The sequence below is a fragment of the Heterocephalus glaber genome, unplaced genomic scaffold (assembly GCF_053883595.1).
Source record: "Heterocephalus glaber isolate CG9 unplaced genomic scaffold, H.glaber_assembly_v1.0 deba00001498, whole genome shotgun sequence".
Classification (NCBI taxonomy): Eukaryota; Metazoa; Chordata; class Mammalia; order Rodentia; family Bathyergidae; genus Heterocephalus; species Heterocephalus glaber.
The window spans coordinates 5,291,972-5,312,082 of NW_028258321.1; the positions used below are offsets into that span (position 1 = coordinate 5,291,972).

The 20,111-nt window shown below is 46.5% G+C and overlaps 1 long non-coding RNA gene across 1 annotated transcript; it reads left to right on the forward strand.

Annotated features, from left to right (window-relative positions):
- The first annotated feature begins 8,640 nt into the window (after positions 1-8,640).
- LOC147825488 (uncharacterized) lies at positions 8,641-18,230 on the forward strand. The gene is made up of 2 exons (XR_015440719.1): positions 8,641-12,475; positions 13,107-18,230. It is a non-coding gene; the product is annotated as an uncharacterized LOC147825488 (long non-coding RNA).
- The last annotated feature ends 1,881 nt before the right edge of the window (positions 18,231-20,111 follow it).

The following is a 20,111-nucleotide window of genomic DNA, read 5'->3' on the forward strand; positions in this document are numbered from 1 at the left end:
ATCTGAAAGTGAATACGAGCAGGCACAATGGAACATACCTGTTGACCCATTATCCCAGATACTTGTGAGGCTGAGGCAGGAGGATCTGTTAAGCCCAGGAGTTTGGACCAGCCTAGGTATTGATAGTGAGTCAGTCTCCCTCTCCTCTCCCCTCCCTCCTCTCCATCTCTTTGTCTCTTTCTTTTTGTATGTGTTTGTGTGTGTACTGGGGATTGAACACAGGCCTTTGGACTGAGTTATAGTCCCTAAATTTTGAGACAGGGTCTCCCTAAGTTGCTTCTTGCCCCAGCTGGCCTCAAACTTGCAGTCCTCCCACCATGGGCCCCAGAGTCCTGGGATTACAGATATGAGCCGTCATGCTCAGCTGAAGACCCCATCTCTTAAAAAAAAAAAAAAAAATAGGGCCAAGGATTTAGCTCAGTGGTTCCGTTGCCTGCTTTGTAAGCTCAAGGTCCTGAGTTCGATCCCTGTTACCCTAAAAAAAAAAAAAAACAATAAAGTAAGTAAATAAATAAAATTGAATATAAGATTGCCCTCACTGGGCCGGGGATTTAGCTCAGTGGTTTCACTGCCTGCTGCACAGGCGCAAGGACCTGAGTTCGATCCCCGGTACCAAAAAAAAAAGCTTGCGCTCACTTACTTGATTTGGCTTTTTTTTCTTTATATATCCCTTTATTGGTACATTTCGGGTATACAATAGAATGACATTCATCACTGGAAATTTGCACCTTTACGTATTCTCTTGGTTCTTACTTTTACTTGACTTGACTTTGACATCTCACCTCTGTTCCTCTGCTTACGCAGCTCTTCCTGGCCTGGAGTTTCCGCCTCTGCCCCTATTCCAAGTATTGAAATCCTTCAGGCACAAATGCCACCTCCTCTGCGGAGCCTGGCCCATGTCTCCAAGGCAAGTGTTCGGTCCCCGCCAGAACACTCTCTGCACACCTGCGCAGCGGCGCGCACTCCTAGCGGCAGCGGCAGTGGCAGTGCCGGCCCTGGTGCCCTGTGTGCGTGGCTGAGCTGACCCCACCTGGGCGCTCCCTAAAGGCAGCTCCTCTCCTACATGAAGTTGCCTCACTCAGCTCCCATCGCATTACCACTTGTGAGTTAAAAAATACGGAAAATAATTTGTCGTACAACCACAGAGTGAAGTCTTTGGCCTGACACCAAGCATGAGATCCATAAAGGGAAAAAAATCAATAAATTCAACTTCATCAGAATTAAAAACTTGGAACTATTTGTGGTGCTACACAGCTCTAATCCCAGCACTGAGCAGGAGGACCATGAGTTTGAGCCCAGCCTGGGCTGCATGGTGAGTTCAAGTCCAGCCTGGACTACACAACGAGACTCTGTCTCAAAAAGAAACAAACAAAAAAGGCCAAAGTGGGGAGGGGAGGGGGAAGGGCTGCAGAAAGGACCACGATGAGTTGTGTACCTGTACCAGCCTCCAGAGATGAATGCAGTCATTATGTACTGCAAACACGTGCTGATAAAAATAAGAAAGAAAATGGGCAAAAGATTCGAGCAGATATTTTACCAAAGGGAATATACACATGGCAAATATGTACATGGAAACATGTTCAGCATCACTGGCCTTTAGGGAAATGTGTACCATAGCTACCATGATAAAACTACATACCTACTGGGCCACGGATTTAGCTCAATGGTGCCGCCACCTGCCTTGCAAGCACAAGGACCCGAGTTCGATCCCCAGTAACAACAACAACAAAAACCAAAACTACATACCTACTAGAGTGGCTAAGACACGAAATACTGGCAATATCAGGGAACTTTCAAGGATTCAGAGCAGCTAGATCTCTTACCTATGGCTTGTGGGACTATAAAACAGTACGGCTACTCTGAAAAAGCACTTTGGCAGTTTCTCACAAAATTAATATATATGATCATATGACCCAGCAATCTTACTCCTGATACTCGGCATAGAAAATTGAACCTGTGAGGGTCCGGAAATTTAGCCCAGTGGTTTCACCACCTGCTGCGCAAGCACAAGGACCCGAGTTCAATCCCCGGTACCAAAAAAAAGAAAATTGAACCTGTGTCCACATAAAAAACTATCCATGAGGGCTGAGGATGTAGCTCCATGGTGCCATGGCTGCCTGGCAAGCGCAAGGTCGTGTGTTTGATCCCTGGTACCAGAAACAAAATGAAACAAAACAAAAACCTATCCATGAGTATTTACAGGAGTTTTCTCTATAAAAGAACAACACAGGAACCAACCTGACTGTCCTTCAACAGATGTATAAAGAGCCCAAGATACATGTATTCAATGGAATATTATTCAGCATTGAAAAGAATAAACTAGGGCCAGGATTTAGCTCAGTGGTGCTGAGCCTGGCTTGTAAATGCAAGGTGCTGACTTAGATCCTCAGTACTGGGAAAAAAAAAAAAAACAGAAGAAAAGAATAAACTGTTATTAAGCATACAACTTGGGTAAATCACAAGGGCATTTTCCTGAATGAAAAAGGCTAATCTCAACATTTTACATATTTTGTGATTCCAGTTGTGTAACAGTGTTGAGAACAGGTCAGTGGCTGTCAGGAGTCAGGGATGGAAGAGCATGTGACTATAAAGGGGTGACACCAGGGAATTTGTTTTTCAGTGATGAAATAGTTCTGTTACTGAAATTAATATACATGATAAGAATCTATAGAATGAGATGGAGGAAGAGAGGGGAAGAGGGGGTGAGGGGGGAAGGAGAGAGAGAGAGAAAGAGGAGAGAGAGCCCCAGTAGCTGAGTTAATGTGCTGTGTCAGTGTCATTTTCCTGGTTTTGGTAATGGACTGTGGTTATGTAAGAAGTTATCATGAGGAGTGTGTAAATGGTACATTGGAACTTCCTGTACTATTTTCGCAACTTCTTGTGAGTCTTAAACTGTTTCAAAGTAAGACTTATATAAAAATAGGCAGATGTTCTTGGGAGGTACATATTGAAGTATTCGGAGTTGCATTGTCAGTTTATGTAACTTACTCTCAAATGATTTGGCAAAACAGAGCAAGCCTCCGCACTCAGAAGAGATAAAGGAAGTGAGACAAAGTTACCAGTTGGTGCACTGGGTGAGGGGTATACATGTTTCTTATGTTGTCCTTGCAACTTTTCTCTAGGTTTGAAACTTTCCAAAATAAGTTAGGAAAACTGATTAATAAGTAAACAGGTAAAGTTGACAAAAAGAAAATATCAACCAAAGCTAAGACTGAACCAGCGACCTTCAGTCTGACACGCTCCGTCCTCTCCCTCCTTTCTTCCCGCTTGCTTTGGAAAACAGAGAAATGTCAGAATTCACACTGTTAGAAGTACTTGAAGTCTTAGAGACTTTGATGCTGCCAAGTCCTTTACCATTGGCTGAACCCTGGCTGAATGCCAGCTCCTGGGATTAGACGTGAACATATGGATAGAGCTGGATGCGACCAGAGGTGGCCACCTTTCCCAGACTAAGTTAAATTTGCTTGTGTGCAGGAGGAGTACTGGGGATTGAACCTAGGGCCTTCACACTGACTGGCCCCACCCCTTTTAAAATACCTTTTATTTTGAGATGGTGTCTCACTAAGTTGCCCAGGCTGGTCTTGAATTTATAATCCAGCCCCCTCAGCCTTCCATAGTGCTGGAATTACAGATTTGCTCCACCACACCCAGCCTAATTTAATTTTTAAAATAAATATGGAGTCATATGATAAAGATTACTTACTGTGACATAACTTTCTTTTCACTTTATAAACCGTTTTCCACGTCCGTTATATAGACTCATTCCCTTCTTTTTACAGTTTGGTGTAGTGTTTGCTTGTATTGATATGCCATAATTTCTTTACTTTCTTGTTGGTGTGGATCGTGTCTAGATGTCCTCTAAAACCTCATGTGGTCATAGGTGGGGCTTTTCAGAGGTGGCTGGGTCTAGGGTGTGTGGTGTTGGGGTCAACAGTGTGTGACCACTAAATTAGCCCACTGATTAGTTTGGCATAGTTCTAGGGGTGGATGGTAGGAAGGCCCACCCGGGTGTGAGTGCTGCCCGCTCTAGGGGTGTGATCCTGGATAGGTGCAACGGGCAGAAAGAGGGCTGCAGCAATCGGGTGTCACTTGCTGCCTGTCTTGCTGCTGCTGCTTCTTTGTTGCCTTCTGCCTGCCACGAACTGTTGCCCCTCTCCAGGCCACACTGCTTGGAGCCAGCCAACTGTGAACTGAAACCTCAACAGACTGTGAGCTAAAGAAACCTTTCCTCCTTCAACTTTGGGCATTGGGTATTTTGTCTCAGCAATGAGAAAAGCAACTAAGACACTTGTTGTTGGACTTTTGTGTCGTTTCTAGTTTTTATCTGCTAACACCAATGTTGTGATTTTATTTTTGTTTGTTTCTTGAGACAGAGTCTTGTTAGGTGGTTTAGGTTACCCTCAGACTCACTGTGTAGCCCAGGCTGGCCTCAAACTCACAATAACCTTCCTGCCTCAGCCTCCCAAGTGCTGAGTTTACAGGCATGTGCCACCACCCCTCACTCTCACAAATTTGTTTATACAATTTCACATTGTATTGCTTGATGAGCAGCCACCCACAAACCATCACTGGCATCTGTCCCGCATATTTGCTTAGGGTATTTGGGGTTTCTTGGTATTACTATTTAAAAATAAAATTGAATCAAAAGTTTCTATGAGGGCCGGGGATTTAGCTCAGTGGTTTCGCCACCTGCTGCACAAGCGCAAGGACCCAAGTTCAGTCCCCAGTACCAAAAAAAAAAAAAAAATTTCTATGATTTGGCTTCAGCAGTGTCTTGATGCTTATGACTCTTTTGTGTTCTCTTGTGGCCCCCATCCTACCCCCTTTCAGAATTTTCTCCTCCTTCACCTCCTTCCGAGTCCGAGGCTAGGCTGCACCAGAGTTTCTGCACCCGGAATCGGAAGCAGTGAGACCTGCCCGCTTGCCCGTTCGGGTACATGGCAGCGCTCCAGCACCCCGGACAGCTCCCGGGGCGGCTTGCTCTGCGTGCTCCCCGCCCCCAGTGGCTTCTCTCCTTTTCCTTCTCCCTTCTGCATACTGAAGACTAGATCCAGGGCCTTCACACCGAACTACATTCCGAGCCCTTTAAACTTTTTATTTATTTTTAATTATTGTTATATTAAATTTTTGAGACAGGGCCTTGCAAAGTTGCTAAGTTGCCCAGGCTGGACTTGAACGTGTGACCCTCCTGCCTCAGCCTGCCACCATGCTGGGTCAGGAATCTTTTCTTTTTAGGCAGGGTCTCGCTTTGTATTCCAGACTGCCTTGAACTCACTGCGTAGCCCAGGCTGGCCTCAAACTCACTGGTCCTCCTGGCTCAGGTTCCTGAGTGCTGGGATCACAGGAATGCACCACCACACCCAGCTTGGTTCAGGATTATTAATTGCCTGGCTGGAGAAAACACAAAGGACCTGCAGAGCTTCTTCACCCTCTGCTTTTCCTGAAATTAACGGGTCTGCCAATGCCTGCAAAAAGATCTCGCACTTCAACCCAGCAGATTGCCATGGACCAAGCTTCTCCCTTGCTGAAGCAGAAAGGCCCAGCACAGAAACACTCTGAGAGGGGACACAGCAGCTGCAGTCTGAGCAAGGAAACATCCTCCAGGAGCTCTTCTGGGGAAGTGGAAGAAGCGAACCTGGAGGCTGGGGCTTTGCCCTTAAGGTCTCTCGATGCCTAAGCCTATCCGTGTTTAATATCAAGAGTTCTGTCCTCGTTACTTTTCTCTCATTGCTGAGACAAAATACCTGATCCTCAAAGTTAAAGGGGAAAGGTTTATTTGGCTCACAGCTGACAGAGGTTTCAGTCCATAATGGGCTGGCTCCAAGTCAGGGGGGCACGTGCAAAGGGGTGTCGCAGACCCCAAGGAGAAAGGTGGCAACCTGCTGCAGGGTAAGAAAGCAACAAGGGAACCTTGACGGCCTCCTTCTGCCCCTTTTACCTCATCCAGACTCCTAGGGTTAGGGCGGTGCCAAACCAATCGTGAACTGACTGAGTAACCACACACCCTTAATCCCAGAATCACACTCTAGATTCAGCCACCTCTGAAAAGGCCGCCTATGACCGTGGGAGGCTTGGGGGGTCATCTCCACACAAACCGTAACACTCTGGTAAGGGACTGTTGGCAGGGACTGGGGACCGGGCACGGAGGGCAGCCGGGTCTCTGAAGGAAACTCGCTGAGCGACACACAGCCCACAGTCACGTGCCCTGGGCGCTACTGGAGGACGCGCCTTACCTGTTCCTGAAGTGAGGTGAGAAAGCTCCTACCCTCCCTCTTCCGGCCAGGCAAAGCGAGAGGCATGAGGCTTGTTCTCAAGAAACACCTAGGCGATGAATTGATGTGCTTTATCTTTTCTTCTCACCACGAACTTGGACAGGGTTTATTATCCCCATTTCCCAAACTCATAACTGAGACAAAAGAGATGAGGTGACTTGCTGGACGCAGCAGAGCCAAGTGTCGACCTCTGCAGTGGCTTCCTTTTCAGTAAGGGCCTACCTGGGGCTTGGTGTGTATGTGTGCAGTCTGCACTGAAGCTTGAAGCTTACTGTTCTAAGTGTGCAGTTCGCATCTCCTTCATCATCCCCAACAGAAACTCTGTAGTCATGAAGCACTGACTTTTCTCCCTCCCCTAACCAGCCCAATCTCCTAAGAACCTCTGTTCCCTTTTGGGGGCGGTACAAGGCCTTTGCACTGAGCTATACATGCTTAGCCTTTTTTTAGACAGTTCTTGTTAAGTCTCCAAGTTGCTCAGGCTTGAACTCTTGAAATCCCGGGTGCTGGGATTATAGGTGTGCAGCACCACAACTCCTGGTTTCCGTTCTGTTTTCTGTCTCTTACGAATTTGACCATTTGAGGTACTTCATATAAAATAACATGGGCGGGGGATGTGGCACAGTGGCACCGAACCTGCCTGGCAAGTCCAAAGTCCTGAGTTTGATTCCTGGTACCAAGAAAAAAAATAACAGGTATAGAATTATAAAATATTTGTCTTTCGGTATAGCTTATTTCATTCACAACAACAGCTTAAGGCTCATCCATGCTGAGGCATGGGTCAGAGCCTCGTTTCTTTTTATGGCCTGATAAGGTCTTGTGATTGAAAATGATAGAGATTCCCGCCCATGGCCACAAGTGATGGGGTTTATTGTTACAGCCTCACAGAATGGAGGAAGGCAGAAATCTCAGCCACATGCCAGGAAGTTAGCTGAGCCAGATGAATGGATTTCCTGGGGCACAAATACACTTTGGAATCTGATCAGCAGCTCTGGGGCCAAAATTCCCCATCACTCTCTTAGTGGCAGGAGCTTGTTGTTTCTGATACTTGGCCATTCCGTCAACACGATGGCATTCCACTGAGCGATGCCCTCCTGGAGAGTCTGGTGCTAGCCACCACTGCTCTGTACTCCATGAAAGCAGTGCTCAGGCTTTGCTAATTCTTTATTTCCACCACTTCAATGAGATGCTGTCTCTTTCCTCTCTGTGCCCTCGTCCCCTGCTCCAGTTAGCAGCTGATAAACTGCAGAGATTCTGGTTGTGTCCTGTGGTCTCCAGTCCTTTCATGCCATTCATCCTCTAAGTCACCTGCATACCTAGAAATTAGCTGACCTTGAGCTGAGCATCTGTCGCTCTTGCTGTGGTCAGCTGTAGCCAGGGAGCTAAGTCGTGCGCTGCCTAACGGAGCCTGCCTCTTGTGGGAGAGGCTAGGCGCCCTGCAGGGGCTGTGCACAACGCTCTCTCATTCCTCGGAGTCTGCTCTGGCACTGTTGACTGCACTTTAGCCCTGTGGTCTGCGTCCACCTCTGTGACGTCACGGACCCTGGGCCAGAGGCACGTATGTCGAGAACGTGTGCTATGCCGGCGTTTCTGCACGTACCTTTTAGCTGACACCAGTACTCGCCATATGGTGCTACATGTTTGGAGCTGCTTGGGATATTCTCAGCTTCTGTGAAGCTGCCTACTTATAGTTTTGGAATAAGTTTCTCTAAGACTGCAAATCTGTTTTCAGTTCTTCTGCCAAGTATGCAGTAACAGGAAGACGTTGAGAGCACTGGGCACACGGTGGTAGCAAATCTGCGGGGCGGCACCGACTTCCAGTGAGCGATAGGGAGAGGGCTGGCGGTGGGAGCGCTCACACCACATGAACCTCTCACTCCCCACCCCACCACAGCTCCGTCTCTCCTGCTGGTAGGTTGGAACGCGCATAACCCTGGCTGGGCTGCAGGAGGCGCCCTTTCCTTTCTGGAATGCCTGAGTCAAGCTGTCGGCTGGATCCCTCTTGTTCTTTCATGAGAGGGAAGTATCCCTCCTGGGGTAAAGCCCTGGTCACTCTGGTGTCTGATTGCTACTGCAGCGCAGCCCGGAGCCGCCCTAGCTAGTCTGGTCAAGAAATGCAGTGTCATCCGTGTCTTCTCTGTCCTCGTCTAAAGTGTGAGCGATGCTGAGTGTGGTGGCGCTCACCTGTAATCCCAGCCCTCAGGAAGCCGAAACAGGAGGATCACCGTGAGTTCGAGGCCAGCCTGAACTACATAGTGAGACCCTGTCTCAAAAACAAAAACTGTGAATGAGTTGCCCCAGATAATCCCAAAGGTTATGCCATGATTTTTTTGTTTTTTGAGACAGGGTCTCACTATGCAGTTCAGGCTGGCCTCGAACTCATGTAGCCCAGGCTGGCCTTGAACTCACAGTGATCCTCCTGTCTCAGCCTCCCAAGTGCTAGGATTACAGGTGTGTGCCACCACGCCTGGCCAAATCATGATTCTTTTTTTTTTTTTTTGGTACCAGGGATGGAACTCTGGTCCTTGTGCTTTCGAGGCAGGCAGTGGAACCGCTCAGCTAAATCCCCAGCCCCCAAGTCATGATTCTTAATTGACCATGTTCTCTGACTTCTTTCCCCTGGGCAGTTTCTGTCCATTTCTTTCCTTTTTAGCATCATTAATGTGTGTAATTTCTCTCCGAGTCATACCAAAAGCTTCTCTCTGCCCCCCCCCCGCCCCCGTGTCTCCAGGTTCAAGCATTTAAACCTCCTCCCTTACTCAGGATGGATTTGTCACTGTCTTCATCAGAAGCCTTCCCTACCTGCTGAACAAGACCCATGTGCCTTGAAGCATCTGAGGCCCTTGAGAATCTGTGGTTCTCTTACCCCTGCTGTAGATGTGTGGGCTCCTTGGGGCCCAGTCCCATGTCTGGTTCAGTTCACTGCCTCTCACACAGCTAATGCACATCAGAGGCAAGGGCCAAGTGTCTCCAACCTGGAAATGGAGCTCTAATAAAATGATAAAAAACCCACCAAATAAAGTACAGTGACGAAGGTTGCCAGTAGCAACCTCCTGGAAATGCATAGAAGTGTGTGTTACGAAGAGGAACATGTGTGTTAGGCTCACATCCAAGGTTGATGACGGCAACCTGGAAGGCACTGCGGAGAGGGGGTGGGTTGTACACGTGAAAGGCAGAGCAAGCCCCTGCCCCTCAGGTGGACGGGTGGACGGCGGCAGGAAATGCAGGCAGGGAGCTGTCCTCGGAGGGAGGGCTCGAGGGAGTCCTCAGGTGGCTTCTGTTCCTGTGAGCTGGGCCCGTGCAGCCTGTCGCAAGGCATGCTGGGACTCAGACTCCATGGTTCTCCCCCTCAGGCCACAGGGGACCCCTGCTGGGCCAGAAACACAGGCTGGGGGGGAAAAGGTGGGCTCAGGGGAAGAAAGTGAAGACAGCGGGAGGGAGGGAGTGTATCAGCATCCCAGTTCCCAGAACAGGATCCTGGCATGGAGGGAAGAGACAGAGACAGAGAGAGATCCAGGAAGCCATAAATCTAGGTTTCTTCTTCTTTTTTTTTTTTTTTTTAGTACCGGGGATCGAACTCTGGACTTTGTGGTTTTGAGGCAGGGGGCAGAACCACTGAGCTAAATCCCAGGCCCCAAATCTAGGATTCTAACTCAAGACCTTGAGCCGTGTTCTCTGCTTCATGAGTTGTCTCTCCACCAAGAGGAAGTGCTCAACCCCTGTCCCAAGGGTTCCCTCTCCCACTTTCAGAGGCTGCGTATTTGAAAGCCTCCTTAAAATCACAAGGCAAAGCTGGGTGTGCCACACACCTGTAATCCAGCATTTGAGAGGCTTGGGCAGGAGGGTTGCAGGTTCAAGGCCAACCTGGGTTACATAATGAGACCATGTCTCAAAACAAAACAAAAACAACCAAAAGACAAAAAACATAAGGTTTGTGACTGTGACTGAGGACAGAATAATACAAGATGAGTCTGGAGCATCTCATAGCACAAGAAAGAAAGTAGAATAAATAGGGAAGTTTGAGCCCACCCCGGGTAATTTAGCAGCACCCTGTCTTGTTGCAGAATTACAAAAGGACAAGAGACCAAAGGGTGGGGGGGAGCCGGGAATTTAGCTCAGTGGTTCTGCCACCTGCCTCGAAAGCGCAAGGATCCGAATTCGATCCCGGTACCAAAAAAAAAAAAAGAGAGAGAGAGACCAAACAGGAATTAAGAGCATTTATTGGTGCACTTTGACTCAGATGGACTCCTGTCCAAAAGACTGCGTGATTGGTGATTGAATAAGGAAAAGTTTTGGCTTTTATTATACATTTAGTCAAAGGGAATGGTCTTTCTAGTGACCCAGTAAGCGAGTTCACTGGAGCAGGACAGGGCAGGCAGTTCAGTGATTAGCCTTGTAGGAAGATAGTGTCTTACTGATCATAGGGGAACAGAGCGTCATAAACTCTGTTTACAGAACATAGTTGTTTGCAGAGCATGTGGTTCCTGGGGTTACAAAACACCATTTGCAGGAAGATGCCTGTCTGTCAGTACGGGGGTCAGTAGTTAACAGAAAGTGTGGGAGCTGCTGACTGCTTTCAGCTAGGAGAGCCGATTTCCTTTTAAGTTCTGCTTTAGTCTCAAAATAAAAAATAAGGGCCGGGGATTTAGCTCAGTGGTTTCGCCGCCTGCTACGCAAGTGCAAAGACCCGAGTTCAATCCCTGGTACCAAAAAATAAATAAATCAGTCACACAAATTTAAATAGCACATGGTTTCTCTTATATGAGAAACCCAAATTATACATAAAGAGTAAAATAAAAGGTGCATAAAAAGAAGTAAGCACAGTTCTGACTGCTGCCGGGAAGGCGAACCGGCAAGGCCGAGCTTCGTACCCGACCTCAGAGGAGCGCAGAGGACAGGCTCAGAAACCTACAGACCCAGGCGCTTCCGGACTCGGTGACTCACCTTGTGATCTTTGGACTCCAGACTTCAACGGTGTGAAAGTGCTAGGCACTCGGCCGGAATCAGGCTCTGACTCCTGCTCTCTGCCAGACTGCAGTCAGTGCTAAGAGCTCCCTGCATGCTCACAGGGCTCAGGAGAGGGAAGGAGAGCCCATGCCCTGCGCTGCCCTGCGGTGGGGTTTGTGGGTGCTATGGCCTGGGTAACCTCCCCCAAAGACCCGTGTGATCCTCAAGGTGACGCTGGTGAGAGGTAGTGTGGACTTTTAGGGTGTAGGACCTCGTGGGAGGTCCTTAGATTACTGAGGCTCCCTCAGGGTTGAGGGGCCCAGTGTCTGTCTGTCTGTCTGTCATGTGTCTCTCTCCTTCCTGCCTCATGGTTCGAGCTCTCTGCTCCACTGTGAGCTCCCTGCTGTCACCATCCAGAGCCCTCACCCAAGGCCCAGGGAACAGTGCCTGATCTGGGGCTGGGACTTCCAGAATTGTGAAAAAAAAAACCTAAGACTTTTCTTTCTACAAGACAATTGCCTCATTTAGTTATGGTAATGGAGAGCTAAGTTAGGTGTATGAAATGTATTTTTTTTTTTTTTTGGTGCCAGGGATTGAACTCTGGTCCTTGTGTTTGCAAGGCAGGCAGTAGAACCACTGAGCTGAATCCCTGGCCCCCATGAAATGTATTTTAACTTACAATGTTTTCAATTTGTGATGTATTTGTCAGGATATAACCCCACTCTAAGTTGAGAAGCATCTGTATCTTGTTTTTAAAATTTTTTTTCTATCTTGTTTATAACATATGTTTAAAAATGCTTTGATATGTCTTCCTCCACAGTGTAAACAAGCGTCATTCCCCTCCCTTTGAATGTGGGCTGGATTTAGTGGCACACTCCTAACAAATAGAACACATGGCATTAACTCCCCTCAACCCCTAGACTCACTTCTCCCATCCTTCCTCCTCTTTCTGAAGCTCTTCTGGACCCCTCTCTCCTGAATGTCTTTAGTTGCACTGTCCTGGCCGCCTCAGTTTCCTGAATCAATCCAAAACATTGACCTTTCATGGTCATTTTGACTTTGGGGAAGAGCCAGAAGCTACATGGTGCCAGACCCTGTGGATAAAGTAGATGAGGATGCACTGTTCTCTCTTTATGAGCTTGTCTTTCTGTTAAGCAGCACGCAGCAGTAGCATTCCCTGTAGTTTGGATCATGCTCTGTAAAGACGCTCCCAAAAGAAGACTTCCAGAACTGCTTCAGAAGGTGGCAAGAATGATGCTGTAAGTGTGTTCCGAGGGGATATCTTGAGAGGGATTAATGGCAGTGTGGCTTTTATTGTAATTTTTTTTTTTGTACTGGGGATCGAACTCAGGTCCTTGCGCTTGCTTGCGCAGCAGGCATCGAAACCACTGAGCTAAATCCCCGGCCCTTTTATTGTAATTTTTTGTTGTTGTTGTTTGTTTTTTGAGACAGGGCCTCACTGGGTAGGTAGTTCAGGCTGGCCTTGACCTCACAGCTTGATCCTCCTGCCTCAGCCTCTCGAGTCCTGGGATTACAGGCCTGTCCCACCACACCTGTAAATATTTTTAATATAAACATCTGCCATATTTTTTGATCAGCCTAAATAGACCTATTATAAATACCGCGATAGACTGATTAATAGTCAAGCACAGCTGAGCTGCTCACAGGAGCCCAGGAGCCAGCAGAGGCAGGGCGGCTCCTGGAGAACTGTGCTGCCCAAGCCGCTGCCGCGGGCCCTGCCGCTCACAACCACAGCCGGGCTGCACTGTGGGACAAGGGGAGAGAGAGTGGCTTCAGAGCAGAGGGCAGAGCAGAGGCTGGCAGAGTGGAGAAAGGCCTGTTACCTACCTCTTGTGACGCTGACGCTGACTCCCCACTTCTCCCTTTCAGCCAATTCAATTCCTGGTTTGGGAAACAAAGGCCACTGACTCTGTGGACGTCGCAGTGGACATCACTGCATACTCCTGAGAATTCTCTCCCATCTCTAACACTGACTCCTGGGAGCTAAAACCCTCCATCTCACTGGACAGGTTTATCAAGGACCGGCCTTTAATATTTCAAGGGCATCCCTAATGCGATACTGGTGGGGTTACAGAAGCTTCCGTTCATGCCTCCAAAGCAAGAGTCACACACGTTCTGAAAGTTCAAGCAGATCGCCACCTGGGATACATAAAAACTGTGTTAAAGCATCTTACAACATGCCAGAAAGGAGGCCTCTAGAGGAAGAAAAGAAGCTCTTTTGAGAGCCCCATGCAGCAGGCCAGTTGTCCTACGAACAAGATGACGAAGAGGGTCCTTCGGGAGTTCACAGCCCCGGGAAATAAAGCTGCTTCAGCCAAAAAGAGGTCCAGCCGTGGGCTTTGATGGATTCTTATTTCAACCAAAGAAAAGCTCAAAGAAGTTGGAGGTTCAGATTTCCCAGGGTGCAACTGGATCTTCACAGGGTGAAGCTCTGGTTTACTTCCATGTGGGCAGAGCAGGAAGCAGCAAGAGCTTGCAGGCAGTTCTGACTCTGGGCTGACCCCTTGGCCCTGGAGCTCTGGCTGCCCTGCCAGACAGCCCGGAATTGCTCCTGTGCCGGCCTTCCGTGATCTGCCCCTGTGTCTCTCCAGTCTCAGCCACTGTCCAGCCCGCTCCTGGGGCTGGCTGAGGGTGCCCCAGGCCTAGCTGTGTCTGCAAAGCAGAGGCTCTGGTGGAGGCTGCAGGGCTGGGGGGATTTTTTGTGGCTTGGTCTCAAGGTCCTCACCAAGAGTCCTTGTCAGGGCTCTCTGGCGGGGACCCAGAAGGCTCTGGTGGGACCTGGACCTGGGATGCCTGCATTCAGAGGACTTCTGCTCCTCAGCCACCATTTCGCTCGGTGGTAACCTTACATGCTCATGCTCGGATAGGCGGGCCAGGAGACAGTGTCAGCACTGCAGTGCCCCCACGCTGGACTTCACTGTTTCTAAGCACCTCTAGGCAACTTTCTATCTCCATGCTGCAACTCTGGGGAAAAGATGGTCAGGCTCCTAGGCACAAAGAGAAAAGCTGAGGTCAGCAAAAACAGACCACAAGGCTACAGAACCACCGCGATCTCATGTATATGGTTCAGACCCAGGTTCTATCAGCTTTCCAAACTCAACAGGTTTTTTTTTTGGTACTGGGGATCAAACTCAGGACCTTGTGCTTGCAAGGCAGAGGCCGGAACCACTGAGCTAAACCCCCGGCCCTCAACAGGTTTTTTAATGAAGCTACTAGAAATTCTAAAAAGAAAGAAAGAAAAGAAAAGAAGGAAAGAAGAAGAAAAGAAAACTGTAGACCACCATTCTGTGTACAGATGTAAAAATCTTCAGTACGATACTAGCAGACTAAACCAAGAGTATATAAAGAGGATTGTGCTAGTGGCCAAATGGGATTTATCTCAGCAATTCAGCGATTCTTCAACATATGAAGATCAACCATTGTGATACACCATGTTAATAAAAAGTGAAGTCCACACACCATCATCTCCAGGAACACAGACACAAGGTTTCACAAAATCCAACACCTTTTCATGATAAAAGCACCATACTGAGAATCAAGGGGGAGTTCCTTAATTGATAAAGGGCGCACACACACACACACACACACACACACACACACACACACACACACCACAGCTAACATTATACTTAGCAGTGAAAAATTTTGATCTTTATCCCTAAGGTCATGAACCAGACAAGGACCTCTGCTCTTGCCACTTCTATCAACATTGTAGTGGAAGTCGTAGCTAGAAAAGTAGGCAAGAAAAACAAAAGTCCTTCTGATTTTTTTTTGAATTCATATATATATATATATATATATATTTTTTTTTTGGTACCGGGGATCAAACTCACGACCTTGTGCTTGTGAGGCAGGCGCGGTGCCACTGAGCTACATCCCCGGCCCTCTGAATTCTCACGCTTTGAAATACATCCAGAAGATGGCAGAGTGGTGAACAGCAGAGACACAGACTCTGGGAGATTTGGTGTCCAGGCACGGGAACAGAGCAGCGTGAGGAAGAGAAGGAGAAAAGTGGGGCCCCGGGACCCAGCGAGGATCTGAAGTGAGAATTGAGGCCCATGGGGGAGAGGACAGAGACTTCAGTGAAGAAGGAGGAGGTGGCAAGCAGTGCTCTCTCCCTGAGCCCTGACTCACTGCATGGGAAGGCAGCTCAAACCTGCGGATGCATAGTGCATTAGTTATTTTTCTCTTGCTGCTGAGACAAAATACCCAACACCCAAAGTTAAAGAGGAAAGAGTTTATTTAGCTCACAGTTTGTGGAGGTTTCAGTCCATGCTTGGCTGGCTCCAAGGCAGGGGGCACATGGCCGAGGGCAGCAGCAGAAGGCAGGAAAAGCAACAAGGGAACCACAGTTCTTCCTGTCCCTTTTGTCTTATGCAGGCTACTTAGGGTGGGCAGCACTCACACCCTTAATCCCAGCGCTCTCAGGCCTAGCCCCACCGTGAAACAGTCACACGCTCTAGATTCAGCCACCTCTGAAAAAGCACGAGGCTTTGAGGGGACATCTAAACAGAAGACGGAACACACGGTGACTTGCACAGAGTCCAGAGGCCTGCACAGAGTAACGTACCAGTGGAACAGAGCAGTGGATGCAGCAGACTGCAGTAGCTGCCGAGTTATTAGGGTTCGGACATCCCCCAGGAGAGTACAGTTAGCCAGTAGTACATCTTTGAGAGGGGCCAATTGAGCTCAGAATTCAGAGCAGCTGTGGGCTGGCTCCAGCAGGGTGAGGCGGAACTGAGTTCAAGTCTGCAAGAGGTCAAGGAGCCAAATTCAAGCCAGGAGGAGGCAAACAGAGTGTTGCAGGCTGAGTAAATCAGGTTCCAGCCTCACAGTCTGAAACCAGCCTGATGGGCCAGGGATGCAGCACAGTGCCACCATGTCTGCCTGGCAAGTGCAAAGTCATGAGTTTGATTCCTGGTACTGTAAAGAAAAGAAAAAAAGCAACCTGAGCCACAGAATTAAAGGTTTAGGCTTGCTAGGATTATCCACTACCCCAATGTGAATCTACAGCTGGCTTGCTGGGAATAATCAACACGGATCTGGACTCTGCCCACTCTACCAGTGACAGCAGAAACACACTTTGAAGCAGACATTTCTTTTTCTTTTTTCCTTTTCTTGTTTTTGTCTTGTTTTCTTTGCTTTTCTTTTTTCTTGAGTGTTTGTTCTTGTTTTCATATAAGTATGAACATTGTTTCTAATTTTTTGTTGTTGTTCTGTTCTGTTCCTATTTTTATTTCTTCCTTCTCTCTTTCTCTCCTGTCTTCACCAGTTTCCCAAAATTCACATAATCTTTCTTAGGCCTCCAGCCTTGCTTCAAATCTCTTCCTCTTCTTCTATTTCTCCATTTTCCCCCCAACCCCTTTTAAATTTTCTCCTTTGAGGGTAAAATCACCATACTGAGGGCACATTTACTGTATACAATCTTCTGGTTTGTTTTAGATTTTGTTATATAACCACAAATCTAGTTCATACGGTTCCTGGTGGCAAATCAATAGTTACCACAGTTTGTTGTTTTCTAGGCTGTGTTTGATGCTATTGTTATTGCTGACTGTACTGTGTTAGCCAAGGTGACATAATTGTTCTAATCAGTTGCTCTTCCTGGTACACCAAGACTGAGATTGCCTAAGGGTCATAAACAATACTATAGGCCGCTGCCAAAGAAGCAGGGGCTAGGCCAAATAAGCAGCAACTTCTCATCCCCTATAAATTGAAGAGGGAGGATCTTGCAACAGACTCAAAACCCAAAAGCCAGTTACACCTGGAAGACATCTCTGAGAAGTAGTCATTTCCTAAGGGTTCTAAATATTAGCAGTAAATCTACTTGTCATATGCTATCTACAAGCATCAACCCAGGAATTAAACTAAAAACAAAAAAGAAAGAAAGAAAATGAGAGGACACTTAAGCAAGATGCAACCCCAGACTTCCAGCCTCCCCAAAGGCAAACCCAGAGGACGATGAGGTGGAACAATTTGAAACCCACCGACCTGGACCCTCTGAAGTGGTAACAAAGCAAATGAATGAGCCTCTAGAAAAAAATCAAATCAGAAATAGTTTCTCAGGTAACTACAGAGATGTTGACAGTGATGAAAGATGTGATTAGTGACTGTTAAGCAGATACAGATAAAAAAAAAAAATAGAAGAGCTTAGGAAAATGATGGAAACCATGAACACCCAACATAGGAAAGAAATGGAATCCATGAAACAAATTCAGACAAATATCCAGGAGATTAAAAACTCCATTGAAAGTATTCTCAGCAGAATGAACCACTGTGAGGACAGAATATCAGATACAGAAGACAGGATTGTAGTCAGCGATCATGAAAAGAAAGATCTCTTGCACCGGGGATTTAGCTCAGTGGTTCCGCCGCCTGCCTAGCAAGCGCAAGGTCCTGAGTTCAATCTCCAGTACCAAAACCAAAAAACAAACAAAAAATAGCAAGGGACCATGAAAAATCAATGCAGCAGCTGCTACATGATGCAAAGGAGAATAACATAAGACTGATCAGAGTCAATGAAAAAGCAGGAGATAGCACAAATGACATAAAAAAAGAAGTAATGGGAAAAAACTTCAGCAGGGAAGAAGAATTTGACATACAGATAAGGGAGGCTTATAGAACTTAAATTAACCATGATCAAAAGAAAATCTACACCAAGGCATATAATAGTCAAGATTCCAGAAATTCAACCAAGAACAGAATATTAAAAGCTGTTGGAGAAAAGAAACAAATTGCCTATAAAGGCAAGCTTATCAGACTCGTAGTAGACTTCTAAATACAAACCTTCATGTCAAGGAGAGCTTGGAGTGAAGTATTTCAAGTCCTAAAAGAGAACAACCTCCGACCCAGATTGCTGTACCCCACAAAACTCTTTCAAAATTGATGGAGAGGGGGCCGGGGATCTAGCTCAGTGGTTCCGCCACCTGCCTTGAAAGCGCAAGGACCTGAGTTTGATCCCTGGTGCCAAAAAACAAAAAACAAAAAAAACAAAAATGAAGGAGAGGGCCAGGGATTTAGCTCAGTGGTGCCACATCTGCCTTGAAAATGTAAGGTCATGGGCCGGGCATTTAGCTCAGTGGTTTCGTCGCCTGCTGTGCAAGCACTAGGACCCGAGTTTGATCCCCAGTACCAAAAAAAAACAACCAAAAAAGAAAATGTAAGGTCATGAGTTTGATCCTCAGTACCGCTAAAAAAAAAAAAAAAAAAAAAAATTGATGGAGAATAGCCAGGCATGGGTGGCACATGCTTGTAATCCTAGCACTCAAGAGGCAGAGGCAGGGGGATTGTCATGAGTTTGAGCCCAGCTGGGCTACATAGTGAGTTCAAAGCCAGCCTGAACTATACATAGTGAGAGACCATGTCTCAGAAAAAAAAAATTTTTTTTGGTACCCAGGATCGAACTCAGGGCCTTGAGCTTGTGAGGCAGGTGCCAGAACCACTGAGCTAAATCCTTGGCCCTCAGAAAAATTTTTTTGATGGAGAAACAAGATACTTACGTGACAAAGAACACCTGAAGAAATTCATGACCACAAAACCAGCTCTCCAACATGTGCTGAAGGACATTCTAAAAAGAGATAACAAGGACTACAACTCCATGAACCTCAACAGAGTGAATACACCAGGCAAGGGAAGAAATTAAATGGGAGAGGGAGGACCAACAACAGGAAAATAACATGAAAAGGATAAGTCAATACATATCAGGTATAACCATCAATGTAAATGGTCTCAGATCACCAATCAAAAGAAACAGACTGGCAGAATGGATCAAGAAGCAAGATCCAACAATATGCTACATACAAGAAACATTTGAAATGGGGAAAACAAAATAAGAACCAAGATATATCACGTATAGGTACAAACACCCAATGATAAATGTAAACGAATTGTATACCTAAAATGTACCAATTAAAGAAGTAAACTATATAAATTTTTAAAAAAGAAACATTTGATTAAAAAAAGAAATTCAGGGCCGGGGATTTAGTTTAGTGGCTCTGCTGTCTGCCTTGCAAATGCAAGGTCCCGAGTTCGATCCCTGGTACCAAAAACAAAAAAAGAAGAAAGAAAGAAAGAAAGATTGATTCATAGACTGAAAGTCAAAGGACTGTTCCATACAACAGGATCCCGTAGGTAGCTATTCTATTTGCAGACAAAGTGGATTTCAAGTCAAAACTGATAAAGAGAGACAAAGAAAGTTGCTACATCCCTGTAAAGGGAACAATCCAAGAGGAAGAGAGGACAGTCATAAATATATATGCACCAAATATGAGTGCACCCAACTATATAAAACAAATATTTTTTAATAAAACAAATATTAATGGATGTGAAAAATCAAATAAACATTAATAATTGTAATGGGGGACCTCAGTACTCCACTATTACAAATAGACAGATCAACTAGACAAAAAATCAACAAAGAAATATCAGTACTGAACCAAGTTTTCAACAAATGGACTTAGTAGATGTCTATAGAGTGTTCCACCCCACAACATCAGAATACGCAGTTTTCTCAGCTGTACATGGTACTTTCTCCAAAATATACCACATACTAGCTCATAGAACATGTTTAAGTAAATGCAAAAGAATTGAAACTATCCCATGCATATTATCAGATCATAGTGCAATGAAATTAGAAACCAATGGCAAAAGAAACCACAAGAACTTTGTAAGTGGCTGGGTGTAGTAATCCCAGCACTCAGGAGGCTGAGGCAGGAGGATTACCATGAGTTCAAGGCCATCGTGGGCTACATAGTTTAAGATCAGCCTGAACTACATAGAGACATCTTGCCTCAAAACAAAAACAAAAACAAAACAAATTTCATAAACACATGAAAATTAAGTAACACCCTCATGAACAACCAGTGGGTAACAGATGAA